Source organism: Grampus griseus (genome assembly GCF_964374135.1).
Source record: "Grampus griseus genome assembly, chromosome: 3".
Classification (NCBI taxonomy): domain Eukaryota; kingdom Metazoa; phylum Chordata; class Mammalia; order Artiodactyla; family Delphinidae; genus Grampus; species Grampus griseus.
In genome coordinates, this window is record NC_139019.1 from 98,864,319 (window position 1) to 98,879,040 (window position 14,722).

Here is a 14,722-nt window from a genome sequence, read left to right on the forward strand (position 1 = left end):
AAGCCTCTAGGTTTTTATTGTACATACCATGATGCCTTTTTAAGATTATACCCCCCTGGATCCAGTTTATCCAGAAGCACACTGGCTTTTGGGGCTCTATTAAATTTAGAAGTCCACTGATAATGCAGAATTGAAAATGTAGAAATCATACATATTGTTCGTACATTTTTCCTGAAGTAAAAGAGGGAATATTAAAGTAAAATATATTAGATATCACCTGAACAAAAAGTGCCTTGAGAGCCAAACACTGAGACTATCTTTGGTTTAGCCATTATTGAAGGAGTTACTGAATTCTGAATATAATACAATAGTGGTACTTTTATAGTATAGTTTACTTCTTTTGGAGTTGAAGGACTATGTCATTGAATTGCATTTGCGAAGTATCATGGCAAATATTGTTAGGGTACCTGGGACCTCTTTCCGATTAATTCCAAGTTTAACAGCAGTGAAGACTGCTTATTATTCAGTTACTTGTCTAATTTACAAAGAATCATCTGTTTTCTCTTGGTAATGTGGGTGTATACATACGGATACTCATATTTTCTAGTTCACAATTGTGGCAAGATTGAAGCAAAGGTGATAGGAAATTGACCGTTTCTCAGGTTAAGTAAGAAATATCCTAGACACCTGCCAATTAAACTTGTAACATTGTGTTACTCCTTTCAAGTTAAACAGAACAATTTTAGGAGACCATCCATATGCTGCATTTTACAAAGACTTTCCAGAAATAGCATTTTATTGTAATTGATGCAAGACGTTTTTCCCATCCTTGAGCTTATATTATTCAGTCATGTGTGCCTAAAAAGCAAAGCATTTTGGAAGAAGAAAAATAACATTTAAGTAGAATATATTTTATTTTGCTTTACTTCTAATTCCTTTTGAGTACCATGTTTTAAAAAAGGAAATGGAAACTAGAAATAATCCGTGGGCATGGGCAACTAGAGGTTTTTCATAGTCTAGTAACTTCAGAGATGTTAATAACTCAAGAGACTTCTGATTTCCTTTTCAGACTTAAAAGGACTATAAAATTGCTTTATTCAGCAGATTTGTAATGTCTAACCTCCCTGTCCTTGACTTCTAACCCTACCTTTGCTTGGGGAAAGAAGACTAGTTAACTGATTATATTAGGTTAATAAAAATGCAACCCATAAACTCCCACTTACTGGTTCACAGAAGGCATCCTATCATTTATTTAAAAGCCAGAAGAAAGAAATGTCATTCCATAAAGATAAGAGCAACATTTTATTACTTGTCTAGACAATTTAATTGTTGAAAAACATCAGTGGATATTAGAGGGGGAAGTATTGGCATCACTTGTTTCATGTAATAAATTAAAAACCTAAAATGAATGTGATTTGACAGAATGTTTAAGCAAGGAGGAGGGAGCAATGTTAGCATTTTAATTTTGTTTTGATTGAAGATAGTTTCGTTCCACCATGAAAAAATCATGCTATTTTTCCAGCATGCCTCATTTCCAGTGGAACTCAGTAAAATGTGCATGTGTTAACATTAGATTCTGCAGGCTTTAATGCAGTTACAAAAAGGAGTTTTGCCAAAAGGAGGGATAAATATCACAGCCATTCATTTCACAGTGCTCTCCAATCTGGCTGCAACTGTTTCCCCAAGCAGCATGTCAGTGAATAAAAAAGGAAATTCAAAGGAGGGGCAGGAGAAAAGGGATTTAGGAAGAAGGGGGTTTTAAAATACTTTTGGCTTTAGAGAAAACAATTCACAATCATTAGCATGAGTAAAATTGCTGTTTAGCCTAGGCTAATGAAAACATTATGAAAGCAGAGATTTTTCAGAAACAAAATAAAACAAAAACACAAAAACAAAACTATCCTCTGAACACCATTAGTGAAGACTAAGGGGAGCCAGGGTAAGTAAACATCCACGTTTCATAGTTGAATCCACCCCCCCCCACTTCCTCAGATTATGAAGTGAATATCCTCATTTAGTGTGCTTTTCTATGTTCATAGAAAAAGACTGTATCCTGCTGACTTTTTCTAAATTGGTTCTTTTAGCATTTGTTTACACTTCTGTATTTTTTACCATGCAATTTGTTGTCCTAAAGTAATTACATATTAGAAAGTATAACGCTTTGGTTACCAAAATGGCCAATGCTGATATTGTTAATAAAGGAAGAGAGCAAGGAACTTATTTTGACTCTGGTTTTATTTCCTGATGAATCCACTACTGTGGCGTCCTCCGCCAGTGGGAGATGGGGCACATAATGATGGCAGTTCTCCTGTGGAATTATCTATTCCAAAAATGTGTTGGTTCAATGACTCTCTTTGTAAAAAGGAAATATGTAAACATTTTAAAATCATTTTTAACTATGTTCTCATTTATTTTCTTCATCAATTCTAGGAGGTACATACTAATGTCTATTCCATTTTCAAAAAAATTTTACTGGAGTATGGTTGATTTGAAATATTGTGTTAGTTTCAGGTGTACAGCAAAGTGATTCACTTATACATATACATATATTCATTCTTTTTCAGATTCTTTTCTCATATAGGTTATCACAGAATATTGAGTAGAGTTCCCTGTGCTATACAGTAGGTCATTGTTAGTTATCTATCTTATATACAGTAGTGTGTGTATGTTAATCTCAAGTTCCTGATTTATCCCTCACCTCAACGTTTCCCCTTTTGTAACAAGTTTGTTTTTGATATCTGTAAATCTGTTTCTGCTTTGTAAATAAGTTCATTTGTATCATATTTTTTTTGGTTCTACTAAATTTTTTTTTCAATTTTTTAACGTCTTTATTGGGGTATAATGGCTTTACAAAGTTGTGTTAGTTTCTGCTTTATAACAAAGTGAATCAGTTATACGTATACATATGTCCCCATATCTCTTCCCTCTTCTGTCTCCCTCCTACCTTCCTTATCCCACCCCTCTAGGTGGTCACAAAGCACCAAGCGGATCTCCCTGTGCTATGCAGCTGCTTCACACTAGCTTTCTATTTTACATTTGGTAGTGTATATATGTACATGCCACTCTCTTTGTAACAGCTTACACTTACTCCACCCCATATCCTCAAGTCCATTATCTAGTAGGTCTGCATCTTTATTCCTGTCTGGCCCTAGGTTCTTCATGACCATTTTCTTTTTTTTAGATTCCATATATATGTGTTAGCATACGGTATTTGTTTTTCTCTTTCTGACATACTTCACTCTGTATGACAGACTCTAGGTCCATCCACCTCACTACAAATAACTCAGTTTCGTTTCTTTTTATGGCTGAGTAATATTCCATTGTATATATGTGCCACATCTTCTTTATCCATTCATCTGTTGATGGACACTTAGGTTGCTTCCATGTCCTGGCTATTGTAAATAGTGCTGCAAAGATCACTGTGGTACATGACTCTTTTTGAATTACGGTTTTCTCAGGGTATATGCCCAGTAGTGGGATTGCTGGGTCATATGGTACTTCTATTTGTAATTTTTTAAGGAAGCTCCATACTGTTCTCCATAGTGGCTGTATCAATTTATATTCCCACCAACGGGGCAAGAGGGTTCCCTTTTCTCCACACCATCTCCAGCATTTATTGTTTGTAGATTTTTTATAATGGCCATTCTGACTGGTGTGAGATATCTCATTGTAGTTTTGATTTGCATTTCTCTAATGATTAATGATGCTGAGCATTCTTTCATGTGTTTGTTGGCAATTGGTATATCTTCTTTGGAAAAATGTCTATTTAGGTCTTCTGCCCATTTTTGGATTGTGCTGTTTGGTTTTTTTGATACTGAGCTGCATGAGCTGCTTGTAAATTTTGGAGATTAATCCTTTGTCAGTTGCTTCACTTGCAAATGTCTTCTCCCATTCTGAGGGTTGTGATTTTGTCTTGTTTATGGTTTCATTTGCTGTGCAAAAGCTTTGAAGTTTCATTAGGTCCCATTTGTTTATTTTTGTTTTTATTTCCATTTCTCTAGGACGTGGGTCAAAAAGGATCTTGCTGTGATTTATGTCATAGAGTGTTCTGCCTATGTTTTCCTCTAAGAGTTGGATAGTGTCTGGCCTTACATTTAGGTCTTTAATCCATTTTGAGTTTATTTTTGTGTATGGTGTTAGGGAGTGTTCTAATTTTATTCTTTTGCATGTAGCTGTCCAGTTTTCCCAGCACCACTTACTGAAGAGGCTGTCTTTTCTCCACTGTATATTCTTGCCTCCTTTATCAAAGAAAAGGTGACCATATGTGTGTGGGTTTATTTCTGGGCTTTCTATCCTGTTCCATTGATCTATCTTTCTGTTTTTATGCCAGAACCATACTGTCTTGATTACTGTAGCTTTGTAATATAGTCTGAAGTCAGGGAGCCTGATTCCTCCAGCTCCATTTCTCTTTCTCAGAATTGCTTTGGCTATTTAAGGTCTTTTCTGTTTTCACACAAATTATTAAAATTTTTGTTTTAGTTCTGTGAAAAATGCCAGTGGTAAGTTGATAGGGATTTCATTGAATCTGTAGATTGCTATGGGTAGTAGAGTCATTTTCACAATGTTGATTCTTCCAATCCAAGAACATGGTATATCTCTCCATCTATTTGTATCATCTTTAATTTCTTTCATCAGTGTCTTATAATTTTCTGCATACAGTTCTTTTGTCTCCTTAGGTAGGTTTATTCCTAGATATTTTATTCTTTTTGTTGCAATGGTAAATGGGAGTGTTTTATTAATTTCACTTTCAGATTTTTCATCATAAGTGTATACGAATGTAAGAGGTTTCTGGGCATTAATTTTGTATCCTGCTACTTTACCAAATTCATTGATTAGCTCTAGTCGTTTTCTGGTAACATCTTTAGGATTCTCTATGTATACTATCATGTCATCTGCAAACAGTAAGTTATACTTCTTTTCTGATTTGGATTCATTTTATTTCTTTTTCTTCTCTGATTGCTGTGGCTAAAACTTCCAAAACTATGTTGAATAATAATGGTGAGAGTGGGCAACCTTGTCTTTTTCCTGATCTTAGTGGAAATGTTTTCAGTTTTTCACCATTGAGGACGATGTTGGCTCTGGGCTTGTCATATGTGGCCTTTATTGTGTTGAGGAAAGTTCCATCTATGTGTACTTTCTGGAGGGTTTTTATCATAAATGGGTGTTGAATTTTGTCAAAATATTTCTCTGCATTGATTGAGACGATCATATGTTTTTTTTCCTTCAATTTGTTAATATGGTGTATCACCTTGATTAATTTGCGTATGTTGAAGAATCCTTGCTTTCCTGGGATAAACCCCACTTGATCAAAATGTATGATCCTTTTAATGTGCTGTTGGATTCTGTTTGGTAGTATTTTGTTGAGGATTTTTGCATCTATGTTCATCAGTGATATTGGCCTGTAGTTTTCTTTCTTTGTGACATCTTTTTCTGGTTTTGGTATCAGGGTGATGGTGGCCTCATAGAATGAGTTTGGGAGTGTTCCTCTCTCTGCTATATTATGGAAGAGTTTGAGAAGGATGGGTGTTAACTCTTCTCTAAATGTTTGATAGAATTCGCCTGTGAAGCCATCTGGTCCTGGGCTTTTGTTTCTTGGAAGATTTTTAATCACACTTTCAATTTCAGTGCTTGTGATTGGTCTGTTCATTTTTTAAATTTCTTCCTGGTTCAGTCTTGGAAGGTTGTGCATTTCTAAGAATTTATCCATATTTTCCAGGTTGTCCATTTTATTGGCATGTAGTTGCTTCTGGTAATCTCTCATGATCCTTTGTATTTCTGCAGTGTCATTTGTTACTTCTCCTTTTTCATTTCTAATTCTATTGATTTGAGACTTCTCCCTATTTTTCCTGATATGTCTGGCTAATGGTTTGTTAATTTTGTTTATCTTCTCAAAGAACCAGCTTTTAGTTTAATTCATCTTTGCTATTGTTTATTTCATATCTTTTTCATTTATTTCTGACCTGATCTTTATGATTTCTTTCTTTCTGCTAACTTTGGGTTTTTTTGTTCTTCTTTCTCTAATTGCTTTAGGTGTAAGGTTAGGTTGTTTATTTGAGATGTTTCTTGTTTCTTAAGGTAGGATTGTATTGCTATAAACCTACCTCTTTTAACTGCTTTTGCTGCATCCCATAGGTTTTGGATCATCATGTTTTCATTGTCATCTGTCTCTAGGTTTTTTTTGATTTCCTCTTTGATTTCCTCAGTTATCTCTTGGTTATTTAGTAATGTATTGTTTAGCCTCCATGTGTTCGTGTTCTTTACGTTTTTTTCCCTGTAATTCATTTCTAGTCTCATAGCGTTATGGTCAGAAAAGATGCTTGATATGATTTCAGTTTTCTTAAATTTACTGAGGCTTGATTTCTGACCCAAGATGTGATCTATCCTGGAGAATGTTCCATGCTTACTTGAGAAGAAAGTGTAATCTGCTGTTTTTGGATGGAATGTCCTATAAATATCAATTAAATCTATCTGGTCTATTGTGTCATTTAAAGCTTGTGTTTCCTTATTTATTTTCGTTTTGGATGATCTGTCCATTGGTGTAAGTGAGGTGTTAATGTCCCCCACTATTATTGTGTTACTGTCGATTTCCTCTTTTATAGCTGTTAGCAGTTGCCTTATGTATTGAGGTGCTCCTATGTTGGGTGCATATATATTTATAATTGTTTTATCTTCTTCTTGGACTGATCCCTTGATCATTATGTAGTGTCCTTCCTTGTCTCTTGTCATTCTTTTTTTAATAGTCTATTTTATCTAATCTGAGTATTGCTACTCCGGATTTCTTTTGATTTCCATTGGCATAGAATATCTTTTTCCATCCCCTCACTTTCAGTCTGTATGTGTCCCTAGGTCTGAAGTGGGTCTCTTGTAGACAGCATATATATGGGTCTTGTTCTTATATCCATTCAGCAAGCCTGTATATTTTGGTTGGAGCATTTAATCCATTCACGTTTAAGGTAATTATCGATATGTGTGTTCCTATGACCATTTTCTTAATTGTTTTGGGTTTGTTTTTGTAGGTCCTTTTCTTCTCTTGTGTCTTCCACTTAGAGAAGTTCTTTTAGCATTTGTTGTAGAGCTGGTTTGGTGGTGCTGAATTCTCTTAGCTTTTGCTTGTCTGTAAAGCTTTTGATTTCTCTGTCAAATCTGAATGAGATCCTTGCAGGGTAGAGTAATCTTGGTTGTAGATTCTTCCCTTTCATCTCTTTAAGTATACCATGCCACTCCTTTCTGGATTGTAGAGTTTCTGCTGAGAAATCAGCTGTTATCCTTATGGGAGTTCCCTTGTATGTTATTTGTCATTTTTCCCTTGTTGCTTTCAATAATTTTTCTTTGTCTTTAATTTTTGCCAATTTGATTACTGTGTGTCTGGGTGTGTTTCTCCTTGTGTTTATCCTGTATGGGACTCTCTGTGCTTCCTGGACTTGGGTGGCTATTTCCTTTCCCATGTTATGGAAGTTTTCAAGTATAATCTCCTGAAATATTTTCTCTCGTCCTTTCTCTCTCTCTTCTCCTTCTGGGACCCCTATAATGTGGATGTTGTTGCATTTAATGTTGTCCCAGAGGTCTCTTAGGCTGTCTTCATTTTTTCTCATTCTCTTTTCTTTAGTCTGTTCCACAGCAGTGAATTCCACCATTCTGTCTTCCAGGTCACTTATCCATCCGTCCTTCTGCCTCAGTTATTCTGCTATTGATTCCTTCTAGTGTAGTTTTCATTTCAGTTATTGTATTGTTCATCTCTGTTTGTATGTTCTTTAATTCTTCTAGGTCTTTGTTAAACATTTCTTGCATCTTCTCAATCTTTGCCTCCATTGTTTTTCTGAGGTCCTGGATCATCTTTACTGTCATTATTCTGAATTCTTTTTCTGAAAGGTCACCTATCTCCACTTCATTTAGTTGTCTTTTTGTGGTTTTATCTTGTTTCTTCATCTGGTACATAGCCCTCTGCCTTTTCATCTTGTCTATCTTTCTGTGAATGTGGTTTTTGTTCCACAGGCTGCAGGATTGTAGTTCTTCCTGCTTCTGCTGTCTGCCCTCTGGTGGATGAGGCTATCTAAGAGGCTTGTGTAAGTTTCTGATGGGAGGGACTGGTGGTGGGTAGAGCTGACTTGTGCTAAGCATGTTTGATGTCAGGTGGGCAGAGTGAAAATTATGGCTAGGTTTCATTTCCTATTGTTTTCAGAAAAATGTATTCATTAATTACAAATGTGGATATAAGTTATTTTAAGGTGCTAATTTGAAAGTATTGCAGATAAGCATAAAGTAAAAGAAGACTAATTCTCGGGCACTTTTGCTGCATCATGGAAAATGGTGTCTTTTTGGCAATTTGATAATACATGTAGACTATATAAATTGCAATGAAACATTACATTAGGTAAAATGTTTTGAAAATACTTTTCCTTTGTTTTTAAAATGAAGGGTCTACCTTAATAATTGTGATTTCTTGATAACTTTTTTGCGGGTGATAAATATTTAAAAGTTTATAGTCAAAATTTATGAAATATTTTGAAAACTTGGCATATTTATAAATAGACAAATTTATCTGAAGTTTTAAAAACTGTCAGAGATAAGAGAAGATCTTTCATTTGAAATATAAGCATGCTACTACTAAATTTTGATGACTAAGTTATCAAAGTTTTTTTATATATAAAATTTAAATGGAATATATGTTTAAAATATGTTTATATATTTAAAGTAAAATTGTTGATAATTCACAGGATTTTAAATTATGCATACTATTAACAAATGATTTCTTCATTCTTAGTTTTTATGTGTTTTTGTTAAACTATACTTGCTGTTTAAACTGATATTTTGTCTTTTGTTTTCTTTTTTCTAACAGCTCCTTCAGGTTGGAAGGAATACCTTTATTTGGAGGCATGTCAGTTCATTTTTGTCACTTCAGATTCATCATTATGACTTCTTGAGGCCAGATCTAATTTTGAAGTAACCAGAAATCTGTCCATCTTGGAGCAGCAAACCCCTCAACTTGGAGCACAAATGATCACTGATATGGTCTACATAAAACCATCTGCCTCTAGTCTGACAGCCATGAGCAGAGCCCTGGGGGCAAAAAAAGCCACAGCCTTAAATCTCTTTACTCAGATATTACCAAGAAGATTAAAAAAAAAAAAAAAAAAAGATGAAAAGGACTAAAGAAGCAAACCTACAAAAAACCAAAAAGCAAACAAAAAAATCCATCTTATTTTACCATTGAAATTAGTCCCAGATGTGAACACCAAAAAATTTATATTCAGTAATTCAGCCAGTAAATTATAATTTATCATTTGGGAAGGTGGAAGTATAGAAATAGGTATCTGTAGCCAGAACTACTCAGCATTTCAAAATATGTAGACAAAAACAAAACAAATAAACAAAACTGAACAAATGAAGGAACACTGCAGCAATGAACAGTATTAGAACAGAATGTTGCTGTTTGCAAAGAGGACGTTTGCCATCTTCTGTACACATTCAAAGCCATAACGGAATAAGAGTATTGTCAATTGCTTGAAAATTTTCTGCATTCAATCCTTCACCCCATATTGGTTGAGAGAGGAGGGGTCAGTTCTTGCTGATTACTTCTCAATGAACTTCTACTATTTGCACTGTCACTTCCATTCAGGGTAATGCTGTGTGCTGTTATTTGCACAGATGGTCCCATGAGTTTTGAGACCACAACAAAGTTTCTTGCAGGAGTCCAAAAAAGGAAACATTTAAGAATTCTCCAGTCATTGATTTCTCTTTCTTCTATAAAAAATCAGTTATCTAATAAAAAATGGACTTGTCTCAGATTAAAGAACAACTACAAAATAATAATGAAAAAAAATCAGTGTGGTCAAATGAATGAAAAAGGGATCAAAAGGTTTTTTTAGTGAGGATCATTTTATATCATTAACAGCCAAGAAGTCAAATACAGTGAACTGTACACTAAACATCTGTGTTGAACATCTATTTGTTCTCTTAATTAACAAAACCATTTGTAATTTGTATTTGACATAAGAGATTTTTATAGCCATTTATCTATGCTTCATGGGAAAATGTACTAGACAAACAGCATTTTCAGTTTATTTTTCTAAATAAATGTGTTGTTTGTATTATTTGTAGTTGCTTATTTGATTTGGTTTTCATTATCTGGAAGACATTTTCTTTGGTCATTGGCAACCTTTTATCATACTAATTCAGAACTAATGGAAGACTGAATTTCAAATATTTTTGTGGTATAAAATTGTGCTTTCTATTCCTTAAACTCTGAAGAAGAAGTGATATATTTTTCACTAGAACCTTCTTGTCAAGAGTTATTTTAATATTCTAGTTATGCTAAGTATCTGCAGTTAGTTTTAATATATTGGGGACATTCAAAACAGAAAATTTGAGTATTATATCAATAAGAATTTCCTCTAAGTTTCCTTCTTGGAAATCTGCTCTAAAAGATAAAGATTAGATTTTTTTTTTTTAGGCCATTAATCATACCTAATGAGTCTTCAGTCTCACCCAGAGATCTGCTGAGAACTTCCATCAGTGTATATAAAAAAGACTAGGCAATCCTACTGGAGCAAAAACAGAATTCTCAGTCAACAAGGGCTTATTGAGTGCCCACAAAGTTCTCACCCTTACTTGAGACTCATCAGCTGGAGCCTGTATTTATGGTCATTGCTACCACCAGTAAGTAGTGCCCAGCTCCAACAAATTATGCTTTTCTTAACTGGAGTATAATTGACACCATTATGTTAATTTCAGATGTACAAATGTAATGACTTGATATTTGTATATATTGCAAAATAGTTACCACGATAAGTCCAGGTCACATTTGTCAGCAAACACAGTTACACATTTTTTTTCTTGTGATGAGAACTTTCAATACCCCTTCTCCTAGCAACTTTCAAATATGCAATAGAGTAGTATTAACTATAGTTATGTTTGTGATGCTCTGGAGTGTGGCCAGGGGAGAGCAGGAAGATAGTGCCAGCCCTCTGAGGTCTTTGGAAAAGATGCACTCAGCCTTTTGATGAGTGTTTTAATTAGAGACCCTCAGGCTGCAGCTATGCTAATCAGTTAACAGGTTTCTTTCATAGAAAGACTGATCTCCTGGGTCTGTTTCCTCTTGCTGTGCCGGGGTTGGAGGGGGGGGAGTAGCCCTTTAAGGACTTGTTCTCCCTTGGTTCAAGTCCTGTGGGACCCATAAGCACAAGCCCTACTGGCCACCAGAGCCAGGCAATGTAGAAGTGTTCCCTGGCAGCAGCCGCAAACATTGGGTTGTCAGACAAGGAGACAATAAACTCCTTTCTGGGACACACCAGTGAGATGGAGTGAGGGGGAAGGAAAGAGAAAAGGCTGCAAGTACCAGCCTCTATACCCACCCACCTACCCCCAGGCCCTTCCTAGACCCCTAAACTGTGTGCCGGACCAGAAGCCTGCACCTCAAGCCGAAGCTCCAGGACAAGTAAGTAGGCCCCTTTCTCAGAAAGACTGGGGGTGTGTTTCAGTCTGGTCTTTGTGCAGTGCCCTAGGGGTGAGGTCTGACAAGAAATGACTCTCTGATTGTTACAGTCCCATAGGGCCCAGGATCACAAGTCCCCCAGCCTCCAGAGCCAGGCAATTAAGGGGCGTTCCCTGAGCAGCAGCCCCCCAAACCGAGGGCACTAGACGTGTAAAACCTCTCCTCAGAGAGATACTGGTGCTCTGGAGGGAGGCAGAGGCGCAGTGTATAGACGGCGCCCACAGGCAGAAAAGAAAGGAAAAAAAGGCTTAGAATTGGGGAGAAAAAAAAAAAGATGGAGTCTGCCGGTTAAAAGGAGCCAGGGGCGGAGCATATAAGTGGCTCCTGCTGGGGGAAAAAACCAACGCAGATGGCGCCTGGCAGCGGGCCGGGATGTGAATTTAGATGCCTGCTCCCTAGGCCGATGCTTTAAGCCTCATTCACTTAAAAGTCTCCGAGCTTCTGGATCGGCTGCCTCTGCGTTGGGCGCCCTGGGGCAGGTGAGTCAGCCCTTTAAGAGCGTTCCTCAGTTTGTGGGTCTCGCGGTCATCGTTTTCAAAGCTAGATGTTTTGGGGCCTCGTTTCTCAGGCACAAGTCTTAAAAGTTGAGGTGCTCAATGTGGGGTTCAAACCCTTTGCTCCTCAGGGAGCTCATGGTTGAGTTGCTTCCAGACTGTGGGTCTCTGCACTGCATGTGGGGTTTATGGTGAACACTGTGTTCCCTCCTCTCCCACCCGCTTCACTGTGGGCTCCCTCTCATTAGCCTGGTGCAAATGAGTTGCTCGGTTTTTAGGTTTTCTTCAGAGGAAATTTTTCAATATGTAGCTACAGATTCGGTGTGTTTGTGGAAAGAGATGAGTCCAAGATCCTCCTAAGTCACCATCTTATACTGGAAACCCCACAAACAAATTATGTTCAACAAATTAAAATAGGTCTTTAGGTTTATTCCCAAACTATGATCTGAAACCAAATTCCCATTATATTGTTCTTCACACTTAAACTGATTTACTCTCTGCAATCTCTCTTGGTAGTACTTAGAGTATCCTGTAACGTGATGAAGAAAATTAGTTTGTTACGCATGATTTGAACCCATTAAAATTAAGACATTGTACATGAAAATAACTCAGCTAGGAATCAACTTGCAGGTTCCGGTGGGATGTGAGGCATTGAAGTATGGATACCTGGACTCATTTAGATTCTTTTAAAACCCATGCTGATTGCTTCAAGCTGTGAATTATTTAAGTTCATAAACAGGAAAGTCAACTGTTCTCCAAACATCTAACAACAAAATCCATCAAGAATAAATGATAAAAAAATTACAGTTCTTCATTTTATGAGTATTCTTAGCAATAAGCAGTACTATATCTACTGTAGTCTGTGGAGAGTGTCCAAAAGATTTTGCAAAGTTGTGACATTATCAGGCCTGCTATTCAGCAGGGTAACTCGTAGTAATTTATAAAGGGAGTTGGAGTGAGGCTAGGGAAGGTGGGGCACAGACCAGAAAAAAAGTCTAAAATTTTCCTTGGATTTAGTTTATTTATTCTCTTCCACTTTAACTACATTTACTTTTCGAGTAATTTCACTTGTCCATCACTGGATCTTCTTTCATCCTCTTTAAGAGGATAGCTTTGCTATCTTCATAATTCAGTATTACTTTTGCAAAATCTATTAAACAATATTCAGTTCCCATTGAGAAGTACTATTATACTTATACATATTTTTAGAACTTAGAATGCCAGTGAAGTTAATCTCTGCTTTCTTACATTTGATTTTAGAATACAGGTGTGTTATTTACATGCACCTCTCTCCTTGCTGGCCCCAATTCACGAAATTATCAGGTTTATTGACATGGGTAAGATAATTCTCTTTATTTACTGAGTGCCCACTCTGGAACATGAACTGTCTTGGGCAGTAGGAAGAAACAGGTTACAGATCCTATTCTGATGGACTTTATAATCTAGTTGGAGAGAAATACATTAAACATGTAATTTCACCAGTTAACAAAAAATACAACTGTACTAAATTCTATGAAGAAAGTTATATGGTATGCCCAGACCCTATATCCAGTGGATCTCAGTGAGGGAAGTAAACTTTGGCTGAGATCTGAAAGGTAACTAGTTGATAAACGGGGCAAAATCATGTGAAAAGCAGTGCAAAAAGGAAAGAAAATAGGATGTCAGACCACCTGAAAACAAACCTAATTAGCTTGAAGCAATGAGAGTAAAAAGCATACCACATAGAAAACTGGTGAGATGGAAGCCAGATCTTACCTAGTAAAACAGAGAACAAGCATCCATGAAAGGTAAAAGTAGTAAGTATACAGAAATAACAGAGGTAATAGCAAGTCTATCTGATATAACAAATGTGGGTTTAATTTCTGAAAAGACCCAGGCTGATCCCACTCCTTCCCTGCCACACAAAGGTTTTACTTCTACTTCCAAACAAAATAATGCAGACAGTTACATAATAAAACAATGGGTTAAAGTATATCTGATTGAATGCAAACCATAAGAAAAAGGGGTTCAAGATGAATATCAAAGAGAGCGGAATTATAAATAAAAAATTAAGAATGACACTGGGAACATTTTTTGTTTATATAAGGTATACTTCTCAATGAAGGTATAAAAAAATGCTTAACTAGACACCTGTGAATTCATAAAGACTTGAGCAACTACAGGTAGACTAACAACAGACATTTAGAAATATGTTGACACCAATTTCTATAAAACTAGGTTTGCCTATATGTGTCAGACCTGACAACTCTCTAAAATCAAAAGGGATCCAGGCTTTTTAAAATTCGTTGCTCTGACATCCTTAGAATATGACCTTTGTCCTTGTGCTGCAAAACAGTTACCAGAACTCCAGGCATTACATTCATATTCCAGGCCACATGATTAAGAAACAGCTCACTTCCTCCTTTTTAAGGAAACTTGCTAAAACATGTTCACACGATATTTTAGTATATTTGTTGTTCAAGCTGACCACACCAGCATAAGGAGGACTAAGGAATATAGTGCCTGGGCTGGGTACATTGACACCTTAAATAAACTTGGTATTCTGACACTACAGAGGCTAGGGAGAATGAATGATGTTGTACAAAACTATCTAATTCTGCCACAAGACTTGAAAAATGTAGCACCGATTCATCGTGCCAGGAGTTTTTTGTTGGAGATTTTAGACACTAAATTATGTGCAAACCTTAGGGAATAAGATTTTCAACTCATATCTTTGGGAGCAAAATAACACAGTGGAGTCATATCCTGTCAACATTTAATTTTTATGGATTCTACTATACTCATGTCTATCCCTTTC

The 14,722-nt window shown here is 36.2% G+C and overlaps 1 protein-coding gene across 2 annotated transcripts in view; it reads left to right on the top strand.

The window, feature by feature from the left end:
* The window catches only part of PRR16 (proline rich 16), a 163,451-nt gene extending 154,095 nt beyond the window's left edge, over positions 1-9,356 (top strand). For both annotated transcript variants that reach the window (XR_014296564.1, XM_082652087.1), the window contains exon 4: positions 8,777-9,356. The gene's annotated coding sequence lies outside the window, so the exon portion shown is untranslated. The remainder of the gene's footprint in view (positions 1-8,776) is intronic.
* The last annotated feature ends 5,366 nt before the right edge of the window (positions 9,357-14,722 follow it).